Below are 22,769 nucleotides of genomic sequence, written 5' to 3'. Positions count from 1 at the left end.
ACGAGACAGGCAATGTCGCCCAATAAAACACTGCAATAGGCCAATTGTAGTGGGCCGTGATTCTGAATGTGATATTCATTGTACGGTTCAGGCATGTGCGGGCGTAGGAACTCGCGATCGCGTGTATCATCACGAAGGGCTCGAACATTTGTACGTTAACGTGCTCGATCGCGTTTGTATGTCGCGTGTGCTAACGTGTATGAACTTCGCGTGTATAAATTCTATTTCATAACCGTGTGCCTTTCGCGTATTCGCGTGTGTTCTAGAATGGATCGCGCACGGACCGTGAATCTGATACTTAATTTTTTGTATACGGTTCAAATTCCAGAAGAAAGTGGGTTCTTACATATCATTAGAATTCCCATTCATGTCGCCGTAGAACGCGTGGTCTAGTGGATATGAGCTTTATTTTTTTTTTTTGATTGGTCCAACTGAATGTATGGACCTAAATTGCTAGAATGAAGGCTAAAAATTTCCGGACGTGACTGATTCATGATCGCGCGCGTTTGCGGGTTCTCGTTTGAGACCGCGTTTGTAACTTCGTAAGTACTAAAACGTTCACACAATTGCCGGAGTGTTATCAAGTTTACGCGATCGCGGGCATAGGTGTGCGTAGATGATCGCGAAGGGCTTAAGCGTTCGTATGTTGACGTGTTTGTCCCGTGTACTCGCGTGTATGTGACTTCGCGTGTATAAATTCGATTTTGAAACCCTGCGGCCATTTATATATTCGCGGACCGTCATTCTGATCTTTAGCTTTCGGTGTACGGATCACATTCTGACAGGGAGAGAGTTACCCCATATCACTAGAGTTTCCGGTCATGTCGCCATGGAACGTTTTGTCTAGTGGATATGGGAGTTATTTTTCAATTTTATTATTTTTTTATTAATTAACAAGGACCTAGATTGTTGGTAGACTTCCGGACGATCCCGATTCATGATGGCGCGAGCGCGGGAGTTTGTAGGTTGACGCTTGAGATCGTGTTGCTAAGTTTATGAGTGCTGAGATTTTCACCTTATCGCCGGGGTGTAATCATGTTTGCGAGTTCGTGGGCGTAGGTTGCTTGGAAAATCGCGAGGGGCTCTAACGTTTGTGCGCTGACGTGATTTTGTAACGTGTGTTCTTGAATGGTCGCGTGAACCGTGAGTCTGATATTAAATTTTCGATGCGCGATTAGAATTCTGGCAGAGAGTGGGATCGTTTATATCGATAGGGTTCCCGGTCATGTCGCCATGAGACGTGTTGTCTAATAGGTATGAGGGTATTTTCTTAATTGGTCCAGCTGAAGGCATGGACCTAGGCTTCTAGGATCAAGAATAGACTTCCGGACGTGATCGATACGTAACCGCGTGCGCGAGGGTTTTTCATGCTTGAGACCGCGTTTGAGAATGTGTGAGTGTTAAGACGTTCACTATCACCATCTTTGCTGACCCAGCTGAAGGCGGGTGTAGAATGGCAGTATAGGACTCAAAAAGAAGAAATAAAGGACAATATATGAGAGACGTAATAGATTAGATAGGTACAAGATACAGCTGAATTTATGATCATCATATGAAAGACATACATTAGTACTTCAAACTCTACCAATACTTGAATAGCCAACCACCACACATAGCACATCCTTTCTTTTTTTATGTCGATAGCCGTGCATTGAAGAATGCATAAAACTCTGAACTAGGCCCCGTCGAGTCCAGTCCGTCATCTGTCCGTCTCGTCCTATCGTGTCTGGGGTTTCCAGGTTACATGAATTCACCAGACGCGACTAGCTTATGTCAGCTTAATTGTGCACTGGTTTCGTAGAATCGAGGCGATCATCGAAATGATAGATCCTACGAGTGAATGCACTTGGCCCAGTCACCTGTCGAGCATTTGTATATTTACGAGTTTGAATGTTTACGTGTGTATGGGAAGTGTTGTGTGTTGAGATATGTGTGTTACCAGTAAAAAGCGACCAACGAATTCCAAGAAGCACCACTCACTATTCTTACATATAAGCCAGTTCTGCATCCATTCCCTGACCCATATGTCACAAATACTCAGACGAACACATACACAGATAGACATACGACTAGCACATAACAATTTTACAATAGCACTAAAAACTACAATTATTACAACACAACACAACTGTTGGGGCGGAATGCAAATAAAATACCGGTTAATAGCAGCACTTTTCTTCTGTTTAGAGCAGTGCAGCTTTATACTGCAAATATATTAAATTTAGTTAGGTTATACAATTTTTCTTATAATTTACCTACACTTTCGGTATTTTTCACCGGATTGATGATCCACCCTACACGTGGAGAATTCAGGGTATAAATCCTAACCAAACTTTTAGTTCTGTAAGTGTTTTAATTAGAATAACACATTAGGTTTTAACTTTATGAATTCACTATTTTTTACTTACGCTTTTAAACTAGAATAATAAATTTAGGTTTTATTTTAGTTTTCTCACTTAAGTAGAATTAGGATATTTTAATTAGCACTAGTAAATTTAGCTATTATCTTCTCGACCGTACTCGCAATGTGTCTTCAGATTCTCTCTCGTTTGACGTTTCTAGCCAGCCTACACACTAAACGCACATACACCAGATCTTGGGCAGTGCGCCCAGCAGAAACATTTATAGCCGGCCTACACGCTAAACTCGCATACCTCAGATTTTGGTAAGTGCGCGCAGCAGCAACATCCTCGCCGGCATACACACTAAATGCGCAGACCTCAGATTGTAGACAGTGGCCCAGCAGTAACATCCTCCCCCCGTAACACTGGCCACCGGTCCCAGTTTTACCATCACCCTTTATCTCTAGGACCGCAAGTTTGGCGACAGGTCTACGCAGCAAACCCCCCGCAGTTCTCACAATGGCTTGCCGGATCCGTCCGTCGCTCCCAGGTACGAGCTCCAACACACGCCCTCTGATCCAACTATTCCTCTTTCCATCATCCACGACTAGTACCAGATCTCCAACTGCTACCACCTTCACCTCATCGAAACACTTCGTCCTTTTCGTCAATGTCGGCAACATTTCCCTGATCCACCGCTTCCAGAAACAATCCAACTCGTGCTTGATCATGTGCCAAGAACTTCTCACACCTTGCACACTACTAGTATTCTCAACAGCAGAGCTACGAATACCGCTTGAGCACCCCAACAGAAAGTGGTTCGGGGTCAACGCTTCACTTTCTTCCGCATCCAAAGGCAGATAGGTTAGCGGTCGGCTGTTGACGATGCTTTCGGCTTCTGTGACGAACGTAAGAAGTGATTCGTCGTCCAATTTCCGGTCGAAGTTGTACGAGCCCATCATCGCCTGTTTCACCGATCGCACCATGCGTTCCCACGCTCCACCCATGTGGGGCGACGAAGGAGGGATGAACATCCACTTGGTTACCGTACTGGTGAATGTTGCGGCAATATCCTGCTGGATCTCCTGCATCAGTTGAGCGCCCTGAAAGTTGGTGCCGTTGTCTGTGTGTATTTCTGCCGGAGCACCACGACGGCATACAAAACGCCGAATAGATCTAATGCAGGCGTCTGTCGAAAGGCTGTAGACTACTTCGCAATGTAGACTACGCTCGAATAGTGAGACAGGTGAACAGTGCGATCCACCGTTTGGCGGTACTCCGCCCTATCTTCACCATCAATGGCCCGAACAGATCCAGTCCGACATAGGTAAATGGCCTGGTATACGTGGCTAGCCGGGCTGGAGGGAGTGACGCCATCCGTGGAATTCTAGGGACTGCTCTTCGCAGCTTGCAAACGTTGCATCGATACACAACCTTCCGAACAACCGCTCTGAGTCGAGGCACATAATAAAATTGCCGCAACTCGTTCACCAATGTTTCTGAATTTGCATGCTGAAACTTTCGATGATATGCATCCACTATCAAACTCGTCACCCAATGATTTGCCGGTAGGATAACTGGAAATTTGAGATCTTTACTCACATGCTTGGCCACTCCAATTCGCCCATCTACTCGAAGAACGTCGGCACTGTCAACGAGCGGCGTCAACCGGTACAAGGGGCTGCTTTTATCTAAAGCTTTCTGTTCTGCTTGTGACACGTTACGGTTGTGAGAAAGAACCGCGAGTTCCACCGGGTAGGCTTGCTGTTGTGCTAGTCTTACCAGGAATGCTTTCACTTTTCGCAGCTCATCTTGTGTTAGATGCCCTATGTTCATCACGCCGCCGTAAACTTTGTGTTTTAAGTTGAAGACGTAACGGTAAACGTACGCGGTAGCTCTATGCATTCGTTCCCATTTCGAAAACCGTTCATAGTCGATCATCGATGGTAGAGCAGAAACTTCGTAGTGAACATGACAAGCGCGTAACTCTTCCTCAACAATCTGCCGAGCCACTCTCAGCTTCGGCCACTCGTCATCGGATAGCAGCAGAAACGCAGGTCCCTTGAACCACACTCCTTCAGCGTCCAGGGATGGACCACTTCCCCATTTTGTAGCTAGATCTGCCGGATTCAGCTTCGATGGCACCCATCGCCACTCGTTCACTTCGGTCGCCGTCAAAATCTCTCCGACTCTACAAGCCACGAACTGGGAGTATTTCCGAGGATCCGCTCTTAGCCACCCCAGTACCGTAGATGAATCAGACCACAAATACCGCTCCGTTACTGGTACTGTATGGGACTCCAGAACAAAACGCATCAATCGTACTCCGAGAACGGTTTCAACGGTGCAACCTTGGTTTTCGCAGTTACCAGAGTGCATCTGGGAGTGCCATCCGCGTCGATTATGCGGAAGTACGCGACCGCTGCATATGCGGCTTCGCTCGCATCGACGAACACGTGTAATTGCAAACGATGATAGTGTTCAGTCGTGGCTCGTGGGAAATAACATCTGGGAATCCTTATGTCTGATATCCGTTGCAGCAGAGTAGTCCAGGTAAGCCATCGTTGCAGGTAAGATTCATCCACCTTCTGATCCCACAGGATTCCTGCACGCCAGATGTCTTGCAGCAATATTTTGCCATGTACCAAAAGAAAGCTCAACAATCCCAGAGGATCGAAGTAGCTCATAAGGCATCCTAGAACTTGCCTTTTCGTTGGACGTAAGTCGCTGTAAATGATCTGCTGAACGTCGTCCTTCAGCTGAGTGCAGAAACTGAGTGCATCTTCATCAGTCAGCCAGAGCATTCCCAATACACGCTCGTATTGCTTAGTCTTGTCAAGAAACAAGTGCATGTTACCTGTATCCGCTGGCTCGCCCAAATTCCGGAGCACGTTCGCGCTGTTAGATTGCCAACTGCGCAATAAAAGCCCTCCTTTCAATTGAATCGCTTTCACCTGTGCCGCAGTCTCTCCAGCTTCGGCTTCCGTCCCATAGCTGGTCAAATAGTCATCCACGTAAGTGTTGTCGACAATATCTTCAGCAGCCTTCGGGAAGTCATTCGTGAAATCAGTTGCATTCCGATTTTTCACGTACTGCGCTGACGCTGGGGAACAGGTCGACCCAAATGTGGCTACATCTATGACGAAAATCTTAGGAGTCGAGGGATCATCACGCCATAGGAACCTTTGCGAATGTCGGTCTACTTCACGAATCCTTATTTGGTGAAACATCTCCTTGATGTCTGCTGAAAGCGCCACTGCAAATTGGCGGAACCGAGAAAGAACACCCGCTAAAGATGCCAACTGATCTGGTCCCTTGAGCAGCATAGAGTTGAGCGAAATCCCGTTGACCGTGGCTGCCGCATCCCAAATTATCCGCACCTTTTCCGGCTTTTTCGGGTTTACTACTGCTCCCAGTGGCAAGTACCAGACGCGCTTGAGACCAGCTGTTTTCAATTCCTCGTCGGTAACTTCGTGCGCATAACCCTTTTCCTGGTACTCCTCTATTTGTCGGTTTAAATTCTCCCTTAGAGACGGATTCCTTGCTATCCGACGTTCCAGGCATTCAAGCCTGCGCAGTGCCATTCCATAGCTTTCTGGAAACTCGATATCGTCGTACTTCCACAGTAACCCCGTTTCATATCTCTCTTCCGAACATACTGTGGTCTACTGCAATATTAGCAGTGCTCGTTGGTCTTCCGCAGATACCAGTTCGACCGCTGGTTTCGTTCCAACATCCTCGAGTGTGAAATAATCCTTCACCAGCTCGTGTAGATTACGGTCGCTGTTGCACCCGCATGCATGGAAGTTGCACGAACTCGCTACCATGTCACCACTCCCTCCATACACGCACCATCCCAGACGAGTTTGACGGCCACTGGCTCATTAACCCTTCCTTCCTTCACTTTCAACGGAACAGAGAGACGAAGATTATTCACTCCGATCAGCAATCGTGGAATGGCATTTTCATACTCAGCTATCGGTAGACCCTTGAGATATTGGAAATCATCTTCAAGATCACCGATTCGCAGTGTTTGCTCAGGCAAGGCAAGTTTTTTAACTGTGCGTACATCGTTCTGTTTCAGTCGCTTTCCTTCATTGGCACTTGATGCCAGCAGCTGCAATTGCTTCGAGTCTGGTTCTACTCTCGAAACATCGCCTGTCCACGTTAGACAGAGTGGGACACTACTGCCAGTAACCCCAAGGTCCTTGGCGAGTTGCTCTTCAACGAGTGTAAGGTGTGATCCATCATCGAGAAAAGCAAACGTTTTAATTGCCTTCCGTGGACCATACAGCGTCACTGGCAAGATACGAAACAGCAACGATTGATTTGCTGAGTGATGCATATGGTTTCCATTCGCTTCGATATTTCGCGATACCGTTTCTCCAGACGTTCGGTCACTGCGGTTGGAATGTAACAGAGGATGGTGGCGGAAAGTACATCCGTTGATTCCGCATGGGCTGGCATTGCGACAACTCCTACGGCCATGCGCGTTCAGGCAGCTACGGCACAGCTGGTGACTTTGCGCCGTCTTCCACCGATTGTCCACGGAAAGCGCTTTGAATGTTTGACATTCCCGTACACGATGTCCTACGTCTTTGCAAACGTAACACCTCCTTTCATCCGTATTCGTCGACTCCGGCCGACTAGCGTGAGTATTTATCGATCTTCGAACCTTCGGTTTGGTTCTCTCCTCGGAACCGCTTTTGCAGCTTCCGCCGGTGTACAGTGTCACTCTGCTTGCTGAAATCACCACTCCATCCATAAATTCTCCAAAGGTTTTCAGGTTTGCCTCTGGATACCGCTGCATGACATTTGCCCACTCCATCTTCACGTGGGCTGGGAGCTTCTCCACCAACTCTATCAGCAAGTATGGATTCGTAAGGTGAGATTGTAGTCCCGCTGCTAGCAGATGGTCACACAGGCTTTGCACAGCCATCCCAAACTCGATGAGTGTCTCGAGCTTTTCCGCCTTGGGTGCTGGAGTTGATCGTACCTTATCCAACAGCACGTTGATCAGCAATTCCGGTCGTCCGTAGAGGAGCTGTAGTGTACTGATCACTTGTGGCACTAATTCCGGTAGGAGAAGACGGCTTCTGACGGCTTCATACGCTGCACCTTTCAAACACCGCTGCAATCTCGCAAGATTTTCTACACGGGAATATCCACACGCGGCGGTTGTATTTGCGAAAGCACTGATAAATATCGGCCAGTCCGCGGGATCACCGGCGAAGGGGGGTAATCTGTCGCGCGGCTAACTGCGAGGGAGTAGAGGTTTGCTCAGACGTTACGTTTGTCGCCGAAAGAAGAGGCGCATTCGCTTGACTGAAGTTGACATTGGGCTGTGTCATTGCTCTAGGAGCAAACCGTGTCTCATTTCCACTCAATGTGGGAAATGGAACGGAGGGGGTGGGATAATGGTCCTCATTAGTCATGTTCATTGAACCTACTTGCGTTTGTAATTGATGGTATGGGTCTTCGCTCTGTTGAGCGGAAAATGCATTGATAAAGATGGGTGGCTTACTTGGTGGCAGTACGGGGGGCAGTGAGGGGAAAAGGTTACCTCCATACGGATTCGAGCGATAATACGGAACCTCCTTGGGAATCACCCCAGTATTGCGCTGCTGAACTTCCTGCTTTTGACTTCGATCTGTAGGGCGCTCCACACCCGCTATCGGTGCCTTGCCCTTTTGGATCGTTGCCGACGGCTGTACTGGCTCCTTCTTTTGCCGGCTGACCATCCTTCGGTCGGACGTTGCCAACTGACTGCTATCGGTTGGTTCTTGTAAGTCGTTGTTGTCCATTACAGCAGCGGCCGATGCTGTATCCTCTACCATTTGTTCCTCGACCCAGAGATTAACACGCTGCATGCTGGTACGACGACTTACTCTGCTGCCGGCATTCCCTTCTGTCAGTTGTTCTTCCAGCAGCCTATACTTTTCCTGGATTGCCTTCCGCTCCAGCTGCATTGCCTTCCGCTCCAGTTCTAAAGCCTTCTTTTCGGCCTCCAACTCGCGCCGCTCAATTGCGCGCTCTTCCTCTAGGAGCTTCAGTCGTAAAGCGACCCGCGCAGACTGATTGCTGGATGACGATACCACACTCTGTGGTAAACAATTGCAGCACGTCCACGGCCGTTCCTCTATCGAACTGGTTACTCCCGCACAACGCATGTGTCACCAGCTGTCGCAGCTGTCACACTGCACAAAATTATCATAGGAATCGGGGCGCGTACATCCGACGCAGCCTCCCGTCCAGCTTAGGTCCGACGTTTGTTGCGAACCGTTTCCCGGACCATCCTGGTCCTTTGAGCCGGAATTATGATCGCTCATGGCGAAAGTTATAAAGTTGTGTTGGGGCGGAATGTAAATAAAATACCGGTTAATAGCAGCATTTTTCGTCTGTTTAGAGCAGTGCAGCTTTATACTGCAAATATATTAAATTTAGTTAGGTTATACAATTTTTCTTATAATTTACCTACACTTTCGGTATTTTTCACCGGATTGATGATCCACCCTACACGTGGAGAATTCAGAGTATAAATCCTAACCAAACTTTTAGTTCTGTAAGTGTTTTAATTAGAATAACACATTAGGTTTTAACTTTATGAATTCACTATTTTTTACTTACGCTTTTAAACTAGAATAATAAATTTAGGTTTTATTTTAGTTTTCTCACTTAAGTAGAATTAGGATATTTTAATTAGCACTAATAAATTTAGCTATTATCTTCTCGACCGCACTCGCAATGTGTCTTCAGATTCTCTCTCGTTTGACGTTTCTAGCCAGCCTACACACTAAACGCACATACACCAGATCTTGGGCAGTGCGCCCAGCAGAAACATTTATAGCCGGCCTACACGCTAAACTTGCATACCCCAGATTTTGGTAAGTGCGCGCAGCAGCAACATCCTCGCCGGCCTACACACTAAATGCACAGACCTCAGATTGTAGACAGTGGCCCAGCAGTAACAACAACTAATAGGGTTCAACTGTTATTTTTTTAATGCGCCTGTGCACGTTGACGAGGTCGACCGATAAATTGACACACAATGACTCCCACTGCGAGCCGTGCTCAAAAAGACAGCCGTTAAGCTGTTGAACAATTTCTGCAAACAAAGCCCACAGAAAAAGTCACTCCACGGCGACCACGCCAGTGTGCACAGGCCCTTAGCTGACTGTTAGTTTGGGCTGCTGCAGAGTATGAAATAACAAAAAACATAAAAAAGGCCCATAAGCCCTCTCGGTCTCCTCGATGCACCACTATCGAGGCGTAATGCAATAACCATCTCAAAGCAGATGTCTGCTCAAATATGCTTGAAGATGTTTGCAATACCGTCAAACCCGACAACCTAGGAGAGGGATCATATAAGCCAGTTCTGCATCCATTCCCTGGTCCATATGTCACAAATACTCAGAAGACCCACATACACAGATAGACACACGACTAGCACACAACTGTACACTAGTACCAAAAACTACAATTATTACAACACAATACAACTAATAGGGTTCTACTGTTATTTTTTTTTTATTTTTTTTAAGGTTGGACAGAGAATGCGCAAAACTCGCAAACGAAAAAAGCAGCTCCCCTCCACACCGCATGCCAGATCCCCACAAAAATCAATCAGCGCATGTAGAATGTTGTTACAGTACTGCTGACCGACTCCCATGAAGACCCGACACACGGTGTGGAAAAACCGCCTCCCCCGTCCGCGAATTCCACCATCTCTCCGTCCAACCCCAATGCGCCTGTGCACGTTGACGAGGTCGACCGATAAATCGACACACAATGACTTCCACTGCGAGCCGTGCCCACAAAGACTGCCGTTAAGCTGTTGAACAATGTCTGCAAACACAGCCCACAGAGAAAGTCAATCCACGGCGACCCGCCAATCGGCCACGCCAGTGCTCACAGGCCCTTAACTGACTGTTGGTTTGGGCTGGTGCAGAGTATGAAATAACACAAAACATAAAAAAAGGCCCATAAGCCCTCACGGTATCCTCGGGGCACCACTATCGAGGCGTAATGCAATAACCATCTCTGCTCAAATATGCTTGAAGATGTTTGCAGTACCGTCAAACCCGTCAACCTACGAGAGGGAAGAATTTTGTCAGTCCTCTTCTTATATCTAAAATGTTCCTCGATTTAATATGTGTCAACGCCGAATCTAGAAAATTTATCTACTTCAGATAGGAAGTATGTTTGCTGTGCTGTGAAGGTATCAATATGTACAATATCTAGAGGTCTTTCAGGATTGGGTTTTGAGCCGTTAGTTTAAAGGGGTGACGATCATATTTGTTTTTGTGACATGTGTCACAGAGCTTTATGTATTCTCTGATTTTATTTTTCATTCTGGGGAAGTAGAATCTGTTAGATATTTGTCCGTTATTCTCCCAAATACCTCTATGTGAACGGTCATGCGTTTGTTCAATGGGGTTTTCTTCCTCTGGGGATCTCAGGTCGATCAACATTTTTTGTGCTCACAAAATTTTAAATTGTTTCGCTCTACCAAAGTGATTTTTTCAATCAGGTTCATGAGATTTTCTGGACAATAGATGCAGTTTGTCCTTTTAAGGCCCATGTACTCTTTGAAGATATTGAATATCACTGGAACTCCAAATACTGTTCTGGTGATTGTCCTTCGATATACCCTAGGAAATATCTGTTCATAATGGTCTGGTTCGTCTGGTGCTATTTTTAGAACTATTTGGTTACTGAATTCGTTCAGAGATTTCTCGGTACATTTTATCAGGTCCATGTCGCCTGAATCGGATGAATGAACGGTTTGATCGTCGGATGAAGTGTCGCTACTATTAGAGTCGGTCGGTTGAACGACTATACTACTATTTGAAGATTCATTTTCATTTATGTTAAGTTCGTTACGTACCCTAGAGAGGCTATCTGCTACGACGTCCTCTTTCCCAGGACGATAGCGGATTTCCTAATCGAACTCAATAAGCGAAAGACGCCAATGAACAAGTCTATTATTGGTATCTTTCAGATTTAATCCGTATGTTAAGGGCTTATGGTCCGTGTAAAGGACGAATTTCCTTCCGTACAAATATGGCCGGAAGTACTTGCCGGCCCATACTACAGCTAAAAGTTCTTTTTCTATTGCTGAGTACTTTTCCTCTGATCGGTTCAGGGTTCGGGAAGCTATTGGTTTATCGCTTCCGATAGTTCCTTGTGATAGTACAGCGCCAATAGCATAGTCTGTAGTTAAGATAAATTGTTTGTTAAAATCGGGATATTGGAGGATATTGCTACCTGATAAAATCCCTTTACAATGTTCAAAAGCGTCGACAAACTCTTTTGAGTGGGAGATATTTTCTCCTTTTCTCAAAGCGGTTGTCAGAGGCTTGGCAATTTTTGCAAAGTATTTAATGAACTTACGGGAGTATCCTAAAATGCCTAGGAAACCACGCAGTTCTTTTTCGTTCGATGACAATGGCCATTCTTTTATAATTTTTATCCAGATCTAGATTTGGTTTCACACCTTCTGGAGTTACGATGTGGCCCAAGAAGGCAACTTCCTTTTGTAGGAACTCGCTTTTGTCCAACTGTATCTTCAGATTGTGTTTCTCCAATGTTTTGAATATTTTTGACAGGCTGTCAATATGCTCTGTCAGACTGGTTGAGAATACGATGATGTCGCCCATGTAAACCAAACAGATGACACCAATGTGTTCTCGAAGAACATTATCCATCACACGTTGAAAGGTGGATGGGGTATTTTTCAGGTCAAAAGGCATTCTCACAAACTCGTAGTGCCCGTTATCGACACAAAAAGCTGTTTTCGGAATGTCCTTGTCCTCGACCTCGACCTGGTGGAATCCAGATGCGAGATATAGGGTAGTAAAATACATACATCGTCCTAGCTTGTCTAGAATATTCGTTATGTTAGGAATGGGATAACGATCGTCAATCGTTTTCTCATTCAATATACGGTAATCAATTACCATCCGCCGATCCATACAGGTCCACGGGCTGTTTGATTGCCGTATGATTCCTTGATTTAGCAAGTCGGAAATCTGACGCTTTACCTCCTCTCTATAACAGAAGGGGTAGCGGTATGATTTCGAGTGGATAAGTAGTTCATCTTTCGTTTTTATGCTGTGTTTAATAGCATTTGTAAACAAAAGCTTTTGCCCTTCTATAAAAAACGTATTACTATGTCGAGAACTTTCAATAATTTCTCTTTTGGGGGGGGGGGGGGAGTAATTCGTAATAATTGTTTGAACGTATCCATCCTCTGCTGTGTATAGTCCTGAGGGGACGAGGACATTCGCAGCTATTGCAAAATCGTTTTCTAAGAAGAAATCTCCGGTTATTGTTGTTGGAAGCCTAGTCAGTTTGCTTTCGTGTGCGTTCAAGTATACTGACATCACGTCTGGGTATTTCCGCTTCATTTTATTGTTCCATTAGGAAATCTTAATTCGTTTTCTGAAGTAATAATGTCTATATTTTCATTTTTCAGAGATTCGTAATTTGGTGAAAGTCGAAAATGAGAAATATTTGCTTTTGTGTGTTGGGTATTCTAGGAAAAGGATTTAATTCAACGTATCTATCAATTGTATGTGACCCAGTCACATTTCTAACCATTGATGGTGTTATAGTTGTACAATTTTGGAAATTTACGTGTTTGCTGGAGAGATAATTTTGTTACTTCCTGAATCTATCAAAAAATTTAATTCACCTTTGCTAGTGTTAACTACGATATACGGAATGAAATTGTTTATGTCATTCCCATTTGTCCGCCCGCTAGCTGAAAATTTAAGTCATCAACAACTTGTTGCGTATTCTGTTCGGTGGCAGAGTCATTAGTTTCTGCTACTGGTTCTTGAGTTTCGCTACCGTGTGTTTTTTGATAATACTCTACTGGCGGTGTGTAATTAAATTGGTATTCGTGGTATTGCCCGAGCAAATTCTCATGGGTTCAGACACCATACCACCCCTTGAAAAGACCATGAACATGATCCATGCCAAGTTTTACAACCATCAAATGGTCTCAATAAACCATAAATACACCAAAATATGGTTTTTATATGGGATTTACCGGACCATGGTGATGGTGTTTTCATGGGTTGATCCCATTTAAAACACTATCAAAACACCATGCAGTGGGGGTGCAATTGGACCATGACCATGGGGGTATTATGGACTTTTCGTTTGCTCGGATGATCGTAGTTTTCGGGAAGATAATAATCTTCATATGGATACTCGAACGGGTTGGATTCTAGATGGAAATGTGGTCTGTTCATATAATTTATTTTTCAGGACCGTATGGACGGGTCTACATCCATAGGTGTTGGTTTGGGTTGAGGTGATTGGAATTGATAAGGGTTTTGTGGTGGTTGGAAGTGTTGGAAGGGTTGTGATGAACAAAATTGTTGGAAGGGTTGCGGAGCACGAATTTGTTGGAATGGTTGTGATGAACGGAATTGTTGGAAGGGTTGCGGGGCACGAACTTGTTGGAAAGGTTGCAGGGTACGAATTGGTTGAAATGGTTGTGTTGGTTTAAAAGGTGGTCGAGATGGCAAGAAGCCTGGATGGGGTCTCATTGGGATTCTCTGCACATCAGCAGATGGTCTAGGAGGAAGAGCAGGTGGAAAAACTAGCGTTTTGGGCAGTTTCTCCCGTGATTGTAGTTACTTTCCTCTAGGCATAGTCTCAAGGCTTCTCTGACAGTAGTTGGAGCTTGCACTCTAATTATTGGGCCAAGAGTATCTTTTAATCCTCCCAGGAAAACTTTTAAGCCCATTTCAGCATACAATTTTTCTTAGCATGTTTAATTTGTTCGCTGTCATGGTTCAAATTTAATAGGTTAATAAGCAGATATATTATATGGGACTTCTTCTATGCTCGTGGTCTGTTCTAGTTTGAACAGATCTCTAGTGAGGCAGACTTCGTCACCTCTGTCACTATAGTGTGTGATTAAGTTGTTCTTTATTTCCTCCCATTCTAGAATGGTCGCATAGAGCTCCAACGCATTACCAGCTTCGCCAGTCACTTTTGCTCTAATTGCCTGTAATCAGACATTCAAGACAGTTGTACCTCTTGCACTTTCTATTAATGGCATGAGGTTATCGATACTCTTAATAAAGCTGTGCAATTTTATTGGGTTGCCATCGAAAGACGGCAACCCTTTAATTATTTAGGGTTTTTGAAGCGTTTTTAAAATATCCTCCACCCGTGGAGTTTGGTCTGCGGTATTAATTGTTTTCAATTGCAAACGCGCGGCATTAGCAGTAGCTTGTGCAGCCTGCACTGCTTCTGCTGCACCAATTGATTCGAGTTGCATTTGCTCGATATGCTCCTGTTTTTCGGACAGCAGCTGCTGTAATTCAGCTATGCGTGCCTGAAGGTTAGCTTCCATTGTTAGATTCACTTATACAAAATTAACTTAGACTCTTTGTTGCAAGTTATTTAGTGTTTTTTTTGTTTAGGATTAGTTTAACTTATTTAGATTTGTGATATTCAGACCTCCGCTTACCGTGGGTCGGGGCTCGGGTCTCTGAATTAGTGGTTGTATTATTGGTTTATTTAAAGATAGGGCTTTTTTGTTTCACTTAGCCGTTCTCTTTAGCGTTAGATTATGAAAGATTAAAATTACTTACAGTATTTTTTGCGATATCCGTTCGCTATGTGTGTAGATTCAGCGGAGTTTCTTCAGAATAAAACACAATTCACACGATGTACGCTCGCGGAAGGATCGATCCCGGAATTATCACTGAAAAAATCCGCGCCCGACTGCTACACTAAAGAAATATACCAAAGGATATCGCTTTTTACAAAAATCTAAAGCAAAAGTGCAACTTCACTTCATCGATGTTATATACTAAATGAATTTTATTTTATTAATCGATAACTTGAAGGCCCTGGCTTAGTCCCTAAAACTGCTGCTCTTGCACTTGGTGACGGTGGCTCACACGATGGTCCTATGTCCGGGCGTTCGCGTGTGTACCACATACGCGACGCTACCTCAGCGATTCCAGAACTTACATTGTGTCATCGGTGGGTTTGTTCAAGTCATCATTTTTGGTGCTGGAGGTGGCCTCGCGCTTAACTTATATATAATTTTGTGTTCAGTTTAGTTACGTATCGTTTGTACGTCGTACTCTTAAATCAATTCTTTTTGAAAACCTTGAAAGTTTGCATTTATTTTTCTGATGGTGCTCGTCAACATTTTAAAAATGTCAAACGTTGTACTATTTTTTTCACCAGAAATCTGACTGCATTCATCCCACACAGTGGCATTTTCGCGCAACAGCCCATGGAAAAGGTGCTTGCGACGAAGCCATTTTTTGTCGAGCAACTTCCGCCACTTAAGCCACGCAAGATCACCACTGAAAACCTGTCGACGATTAGCATCAATCTTAATGATGATTTCTGCTGTTCATCTCTGCTTGCCTTTCGTGTTTGCGTGGCTTAATTTTTGTCGGTTGTCACGGTAAAGATGGACACGTCTATCGATACCAGGACACATGTTAGTGAACTCGGGTGATTCGTAGTTGCCTAAGCTCGACCCTCATTAACAGAAGACAAAGATTAAGCCCGTACGATATTAAGCCTGTTCGAATGACCCTGCCACTTCTAGTTTTCCGATCTGTTTACTTCACATCCTTGCTCTCACTTGAGTACTATGGCTCTAATTTTCATAACTTTCCCTCCCCAGTAACCTCTAGCTAATTGAATGTCGTTAACATGTAAAAAAGAAAATGTGACTAACATAGTCGAAATAAAAAAGGAAAGAAACATATTATGTATCATCATAAAAAATCAAGTCAATCCGTTGAATAAATATTATTATTTATTTTATTTATTTCTAATAAATAATGAAGTTAATGCAAGTGTGTTTTACACAACGCGGCGATGCACTATGGGGTAACTAGGGCAAAAACCTGGACAAAATTATTTTCTGCTGTTCTATATATTATTTTGCAATTATAATTCAAGAGAAGCTTAAATATTTGATCTTGAGCACATTTTTCATACAAAAATCCACCTAACAGTGTGAAATTTGTATTCTTCTAATATTTCTTCTAAAACTCAATCTTAATGAAACCATTGTGTATGGTGGCTATAGTAACATTCGAAGAACGATTTTCTAACAAATATGATTTTCTAAATTATATTTGTACATTGGAGACAATACATAAATTAACTTATTTTATTGATGATAATTCCAAAACTTGTTATGTTATTCTTCTCAAAGCAAAAAGTAATATTTTGAAAGGAGACGATATTTAACTGATTACCACAGAAACTGCTGCTTTGTATGCATGCATTCAATATTACAGTCACAATAATGCCGTTCATCATTGTGTATGTATGTTTTGTTCTAAGATTGAGGTATGGATGTAAATGACCGCCCAAAGAAAATATTTGTGTAGACATAGATGAAAAAATTACTAGGAGAATCTCATTCTCTTGGTAAATAGTAAATTCAAGAAAAAAAAAACACTTTCAGTTTATCAACTATGAACAAAAGCAATAAAAAACTTTTTTCGGAAGTGCTACTGTACACTGAAGAAAAGTGAGTAACGTTAACATTTCTCGATGACTCTTTGTTCCTCATCTACAAGTTCTACCGCTGGTTTGAAAAGGTGAGGAGGGAGGGAGGTGTGGGTTTGTCATCGAAAATTTATGACTATTATAAACAATAAACAATTTACGAAACTGATAAGAAATTTTAGCAGGCGATTCATTTAAATAAGACTTATAGTTGCTTATAATGTTTGATAAAAGGCACAAAAATTATGTAAAAACTACAATTTTCAAATTGTTCTCAAACCAACGGTCGGACGCGGTCGGATGAGTATCCACTTGCGATGGACTGACAATAGCCGATAGTTTCGAATGCTTTCAACCTTTTATCTTAATTTGACTTAATTTGATAACTTTTTCAATTGCGAAACAGTACTAAAATCACAAAACAAACAATTACCTTTTTTGTCAAAACAAAATAGTTAGACTTTTTTATTTCGATATATCCAGCATTAGAGTAGTTAGAATAGGTCATTAGCAGCGTTTCCTAGTGTAATAATACTACATTGATTGTATTGTTCAATTTCAGTAGAAAGTGTTTCTTATTGCCTGATTTAGTAGAAAAAAACGTGTTTATTTTTAATAATGTTTGACCGTGTGTCACAAATTTCGACCAAAGTTTTTAGTTATCATTTCAATGGTACACGATGTAGAAAATATTGAAGAATGTTTAAAAAATATAGTTTGATTGAAAAATTAAAAATTTTTTTTTTCCTTTTTTGTCCAACTTTTTGTTCTAGCCACCCCATAGTGCGGCGCTATGCCAAACAATCCTGTGATTCACACGTTTGCTCGATATACCTAAACATGAGGGTTACAGTCCGACTGAGTTGCAGCGAAGTCGAACAGCACAAGAAAAAAAGCGATGTGGTATAGCCTTAACGTTTTGCCTTTCTCATATAAAAAAGGCTATGCAATCACTGTAAAAATCGACTTTTTAACCGAGGCCCGGAGGGCCGAGTGTCATAAACCATTCGATTCAGTTCGTCGAGATCGGCAAATGTCTGTGTATGTGCGTGTCATTTAAACTCACAATTTTCTCAGAGATGGCTGAACCGATTTTCGCAAACTTAGTTTCATCTGAAAGGTATAACGCTCCCATAAGCTGCTATTGAATTTTTAGTTGATCCGACTTCCGGTTCCGGAGTTACGGGTTGAAGAGTGCGGTCACACAGCAAATTCCCATATAAACTGGTACCACCATGATGTTCAAATGATGTAAAACATATTAAAATTGATGTAACATTACTCTAGTTTGCGGGTCTGGATCACTAATGATCAATCAAAGCAGCTTTGACCACATTGGCCACCTATGACGGTTCATGACGCCCCCGGGGAACCCTCCAAATTCCTAAGCTAATATCACACCCATTCCCCAACGAATTCTCTACCGATTTTTACAAACTTGATTTCAAATGAAAGATACAGTAATACCATTGACTGCTGCTGAATTTCATTCGATTCTGACTTTTGCTTCCGGAGTTACAGGGGTGTTAGTAAGGATACACTGGAATTCCCCATATAAGGGACCATGCATAAATTACGTAACGCTTTTAGGGGGGGGGAGGGGGTACGACAAGTTGTGACATAGGGGGGAGGGGGTGTTAACTAGATCGTTACGTAACATGTTTTCATCGAAGAAAAAAAAAATTTTTTTCTTGGTATTTGTTACGTAACAGGGGAGGGGGGGATGGAAAAATTTGTGACAATTTGTTACATAGGGGGAGGGGGGGGGGTCAATTTCGGTCAATTTTTGCGTTACGTAATTTATGAATGGTCCCTAAATGGGTACAATCGTAATACCTCAGAGGTTAAAAACTATTGAAATGGTCACCAAATTACTTCTAATCGCAGATCTAGATCACTGATTGCCAATCAAACATTCTTTGAATATATTGTCCACTATCGACGATTCCGGAATTCCGGGCATATTCCACAATTAAAGTCACATCGGTTCTTCGGTGAAGACTGAACCGATTTTCTCAAACCAAGTCTGAAATGGAAGGCAAAATATGCAGTTGAGTATTGCGTCGCCGCCCCTCCCCCCGCCTTGCCTGGACACCTCCCTCCTTCATCACTCCCCTCCCCTTGGACCACCCTCACGCCCGCATTTCCTTCATCCACCCCGTATACCGAGATAAGATGAAGGATTGCTGACGCATCCTCCATTCCCACTCTACTAACCCCCCATTCCCTCCACTTTCAAACCCATTCCACCAACATTTCAAAATATAAGATGAAGATAACATTGAACTCATGCTGATTAAGCTAATTAAATATTATTCTTTTGCCTTTCTCATATAGAAAGGTTATGCAATTGTTCCAAAAACCGACTTTCTAACCTAGGCCCGGACCGAGATCGCAAAATATCTATGTGTATGTATGTGTGTATGTATGTATGTATATATGTATGTATGTATGTATATATGTGTATGTGCGGATTTGTTAACAAAATGTCCACATCGGTTTCTCGGAGATGGCTAAACCGATTTTTACAAACTAAGATTCAAATGAAAGGTATAATATTCCCATAGGTTGCTATTGAATTTCATTTTCAACCGACATCTTGTTCCGGATTACGAGTTGAAGAGTATGGTTACAAAACAAAATTTGTTGATTTGTCCACATCGGTTTCTCGGAATTTTCTGAACCGATTTGGCAAACTTGATTTTAAATGAAAGGTCCATCAGTTGCTGTTGAATTTTGTGTGGATCCGATTTCTAATTCCTGAATTACAGGGTGATACGTACGATCACGCAGCAAATCCCGATTCTAACGAATTATGCGATGAATGTAAAAAGGTGAAATTTTTTCCAAAATGTAAACACAACTGTTGAATTTGTAGATCTAGGTCACCAACAGTCATTTAAAGTCTCTTTGGCCACACTGGCCACCATCGACGGATCCGGAAGCATCCAAATTAAGAATAACGGTTATATTGGTTTCTCGAAAATGGCTAGATCGATTTGATCAACTTAGTCTCAAATGAAAGGTGTTGCGTCCCCGGAAACTGATATTAAATTCCATCTCCATCCGACTTCCGGCTCCGGAGTTACGGGTTGTGGATGATACCGCGACGAATGCAAAAAGGTGCTTTTATATATACTTACCAAGTGTAATAAAAATTAAAGACATTTCCATAATGTTATATTGTGCGAACCAGCTATTAAATAATAGTTTGGATAAATGAGAAAGGCACAATTGCACCACTAGGTGGATTAAAACAGGTTTTTACTTTACTTTTTTATTTCGGTCGTTTTGTTGATTTCTATAATTTATTCAGTTTATTCGAGATTTTATTCGTGCAAGACTAGAAACTGTTTTCATCCCACCTCTAGTAGGGTGCCTACTTCTTGTACGATCTGCAAACTAATCCAATAGTGAAATGTGTAAGAAATGTCTCATCTCACTGATGGGTGGATTAAATCGGTTTTTTATTGTATAAAGTAGTAAAATCATTTTTATTGATGCCGTAAAAATTTGGGAGTGGGCAATTAAATACTTACGGAGATATGAATTTTTCAATCATACCGCCACCCACTTCGTTCGTACTCAGGCTTGACTTATGAAATTTTACACATCGGCGCGCCGCTTCGCCCTAAACTTCACTTTCTCATGTGCAATGCCACTGTTAGTTTATTAATTTATTAATTAATCGCACGGTAACCTGTTGATTTTACCATTACTCAGGTCAAGGAAAGTTAGTAAGGTAAGCAGGGACAAATTATTTTTCCAGTTTAAAGTACTTCAAAGCTTTCCCCCAAATTTTTTTTTTCATTGCTTTTTTCGCAAAAAATACCCTTTTCTTTCGAAAAAGTCACGTTTCGAAACAATTACCCAAAACAATATTGTATTCATGTCTAATATAACCAAATTTCAATTCATTCGTACTGCCAATAAAAATGTATTTATTGTAAGCATAATCTTTGTTTACGAAATTTGAAGGTTAAACTCGATTAAATAACGAGATTATAGTATGAAATTAAAATAAAATTAAATGTGTACCTGTAACTACGGTCTACGTTACAACACAAACAAAAAACAGGATACAATATAGCTAATACCTGTTTATACATATTATTTCTCTTCCCGTTTTCAGCATTAGTATTTTTTTGTTTGATTGAGCCACACTGTTAATCTCACACTATCGCCATTTGAGATAAAGAAACGCGAGACAGAATGTTTGCGATTTTCAGTTCTGCTGACGTCATCACAATGACTCCGTTTAGCGCAAAACTAATTTGAGTACTTCATTTAATATTGCTTAGTAGCCCTTACAAGTTCGGTTGGGTTTGATGAAAATAAAATTCAAGTAAAAACGTTAAACTACAAAAAAAACTAATATGTTTACTGCTAATGGAAAAGCATTCAAAATTATGCTTACTTACCTATCAATAATTAAAATCGTGCTTTTTTGAGATATACAAATAACAGCTACTTAAACTAAGCAGTTTAGGTGGTTGGGAATGCAATGTCAGACAATCAAAATCAACAATTATTATTTTTGTCAAACAACATATTTGAGAGACGAATGCTGCTGTCTTATATTTTCCCATCTGAGCAACTTGGGTGAAACTAACCGCCAAAAAATCCATCCGCCAAAATATTTTAGAGGTACTAGTTGCGACATCTAGTGGCAAATAGCTAAACTAAAACAGCGCCACCTGTATTTCAGATATGTAAGCGTGTGAATTAAACCAAAATTTAACCACCATTTTTTTTAAATTCAAAGATGAATAAATTTTAATAAAACTAATCAAGCAATGGCGATTTTTTTTATTAAATCCAAGGAGAAACTAGTTTAAATATCACAAAATTACAACTTTATTGTCAGTGGGTGTCAGAGAGAGCCTACAAAATATATAAAACTATAGATATGTAAACAGAACAGTAGAAATGAAAATACATTTATAGAGATGTCTAGAATTGGCGATTTGCGGCAAAACCAAAATTAGTCATGCGACACCTATGATTCAGCTCATGAACTGGCAGTGATACAATTTGCTTTTTTTCACCCGTAAGAGAGTCGTAGCTTACAACAAAATCTTCATTATCTTCTCGGAAAAAGCTAACCACTGCCAAAATATGAATGAAACGAGTAAGAAATTTAGTTTTATTTGCAATTATTCTGAAAGTACAGCCATTTGCAACTATTTGACTCATACATTTCTTCGAAATGTAATCGGGGTATTATTGTGGTTATAAAAAAACGTTCCATAAATAAACTTCCAACTCGAAACCGAGACCCAATCAGCACCAATGTCAAACTCCTTTATATTTTGAACTACGTAGGAGATTCAGTGAAGACTATCGGAGAGAAGGATCGGCTGTGCATGATACAAAGCTGACACTTTCCTATTAGCCGGATATACTCTTTCCTCGCGTGATCTGGAGTTTCATGAATTTACACCATCTCATGAAGGTTTAGCTTAACTTAGGACGAACGGGAAATGCTGTTGCGGCGGCTACGGTGCTCAACAAATTACATTTCGAAACAGCGCGCATATAGCTCTGCGAATAATATTAGAAATCACTATGTTTTACACTCTTTTCGCAAGATGTTTACTCATCATCTTATAAAATGATGATTTTCCTCCATTTTCATAAACAATTATCAACAAATTGATCGGTAATTTGGTGTTTAAAAGTCATTTTTTACCAATGTTTACAGAAAATATATGCACTATGACAGAACAGAATAAAATCAGCAACACTTTCCTTCCAGCGCTATCTGCGAGCGGTTTCAACGTAGAATCGCCAATAGATCTCTGCAAATCCAAAGAACATAACGCTGTCGGGCCGTAAGAGCATAGCGTACGCCCCTAGGGATCTGAAAAATATGGTGCAGTTGGGTTGCATAAGGTAAATAGAAATGAAATC

General features: G+C 42.0%; 1 protein-coding gene across 3 annotated transcripts in view; it reads right to left on the bottom strand.

Moving 5' to 3' along the window:
• LOC131689707 (calcium/calmodulin-dependent protein kinase type 1) overlaps positions 1-21,463 on the bottom strand; it is a 128,373-nt gene extending 106,910 nt beyond the window's left edge. Inside the window, exons 1-2 of one of the 3 annotated variants that reach the window (XM_058974976.1) lie at positions 21,278-21,463; positions 20,954-21,215 (exon numbers count right to left, since the gene is read on the bottom strand). The gene's annotated coding sequence lies outside the window, so the exon portion shown is untranslated. Of the gene's footprint in view, positions 1-20,894; positions 20,915-20,953; positions 21,216-21,277 lie in introns of those variants that run through there. The other 2 variants (XM_058974975.1, XM_058974977.1) reach the window with 2 other exon arrangements.
• Positions 21,464-22,769: the final 1,306 nt, after the last annotated feature.

This window comes from Topomyia yanbarensis, chromosome 3 (assembly GCF_030247195.1).
Source record: "Topomyia yanbarensis strain Yona2022 chromosome 3, ASM3024719v1, whole genome shotgun sequence".
NCBI lineage: Eukaryota > Metazoa > Arthropoda > Insecta > Diptera > Culicidae > Topomyia > Topomyia yanbarensis.
The sequence above is the reverse complement of the archived record's forward strand: the minus strand, read 5'-3'. Positions and strand labels throughout refer to the sequence as shown.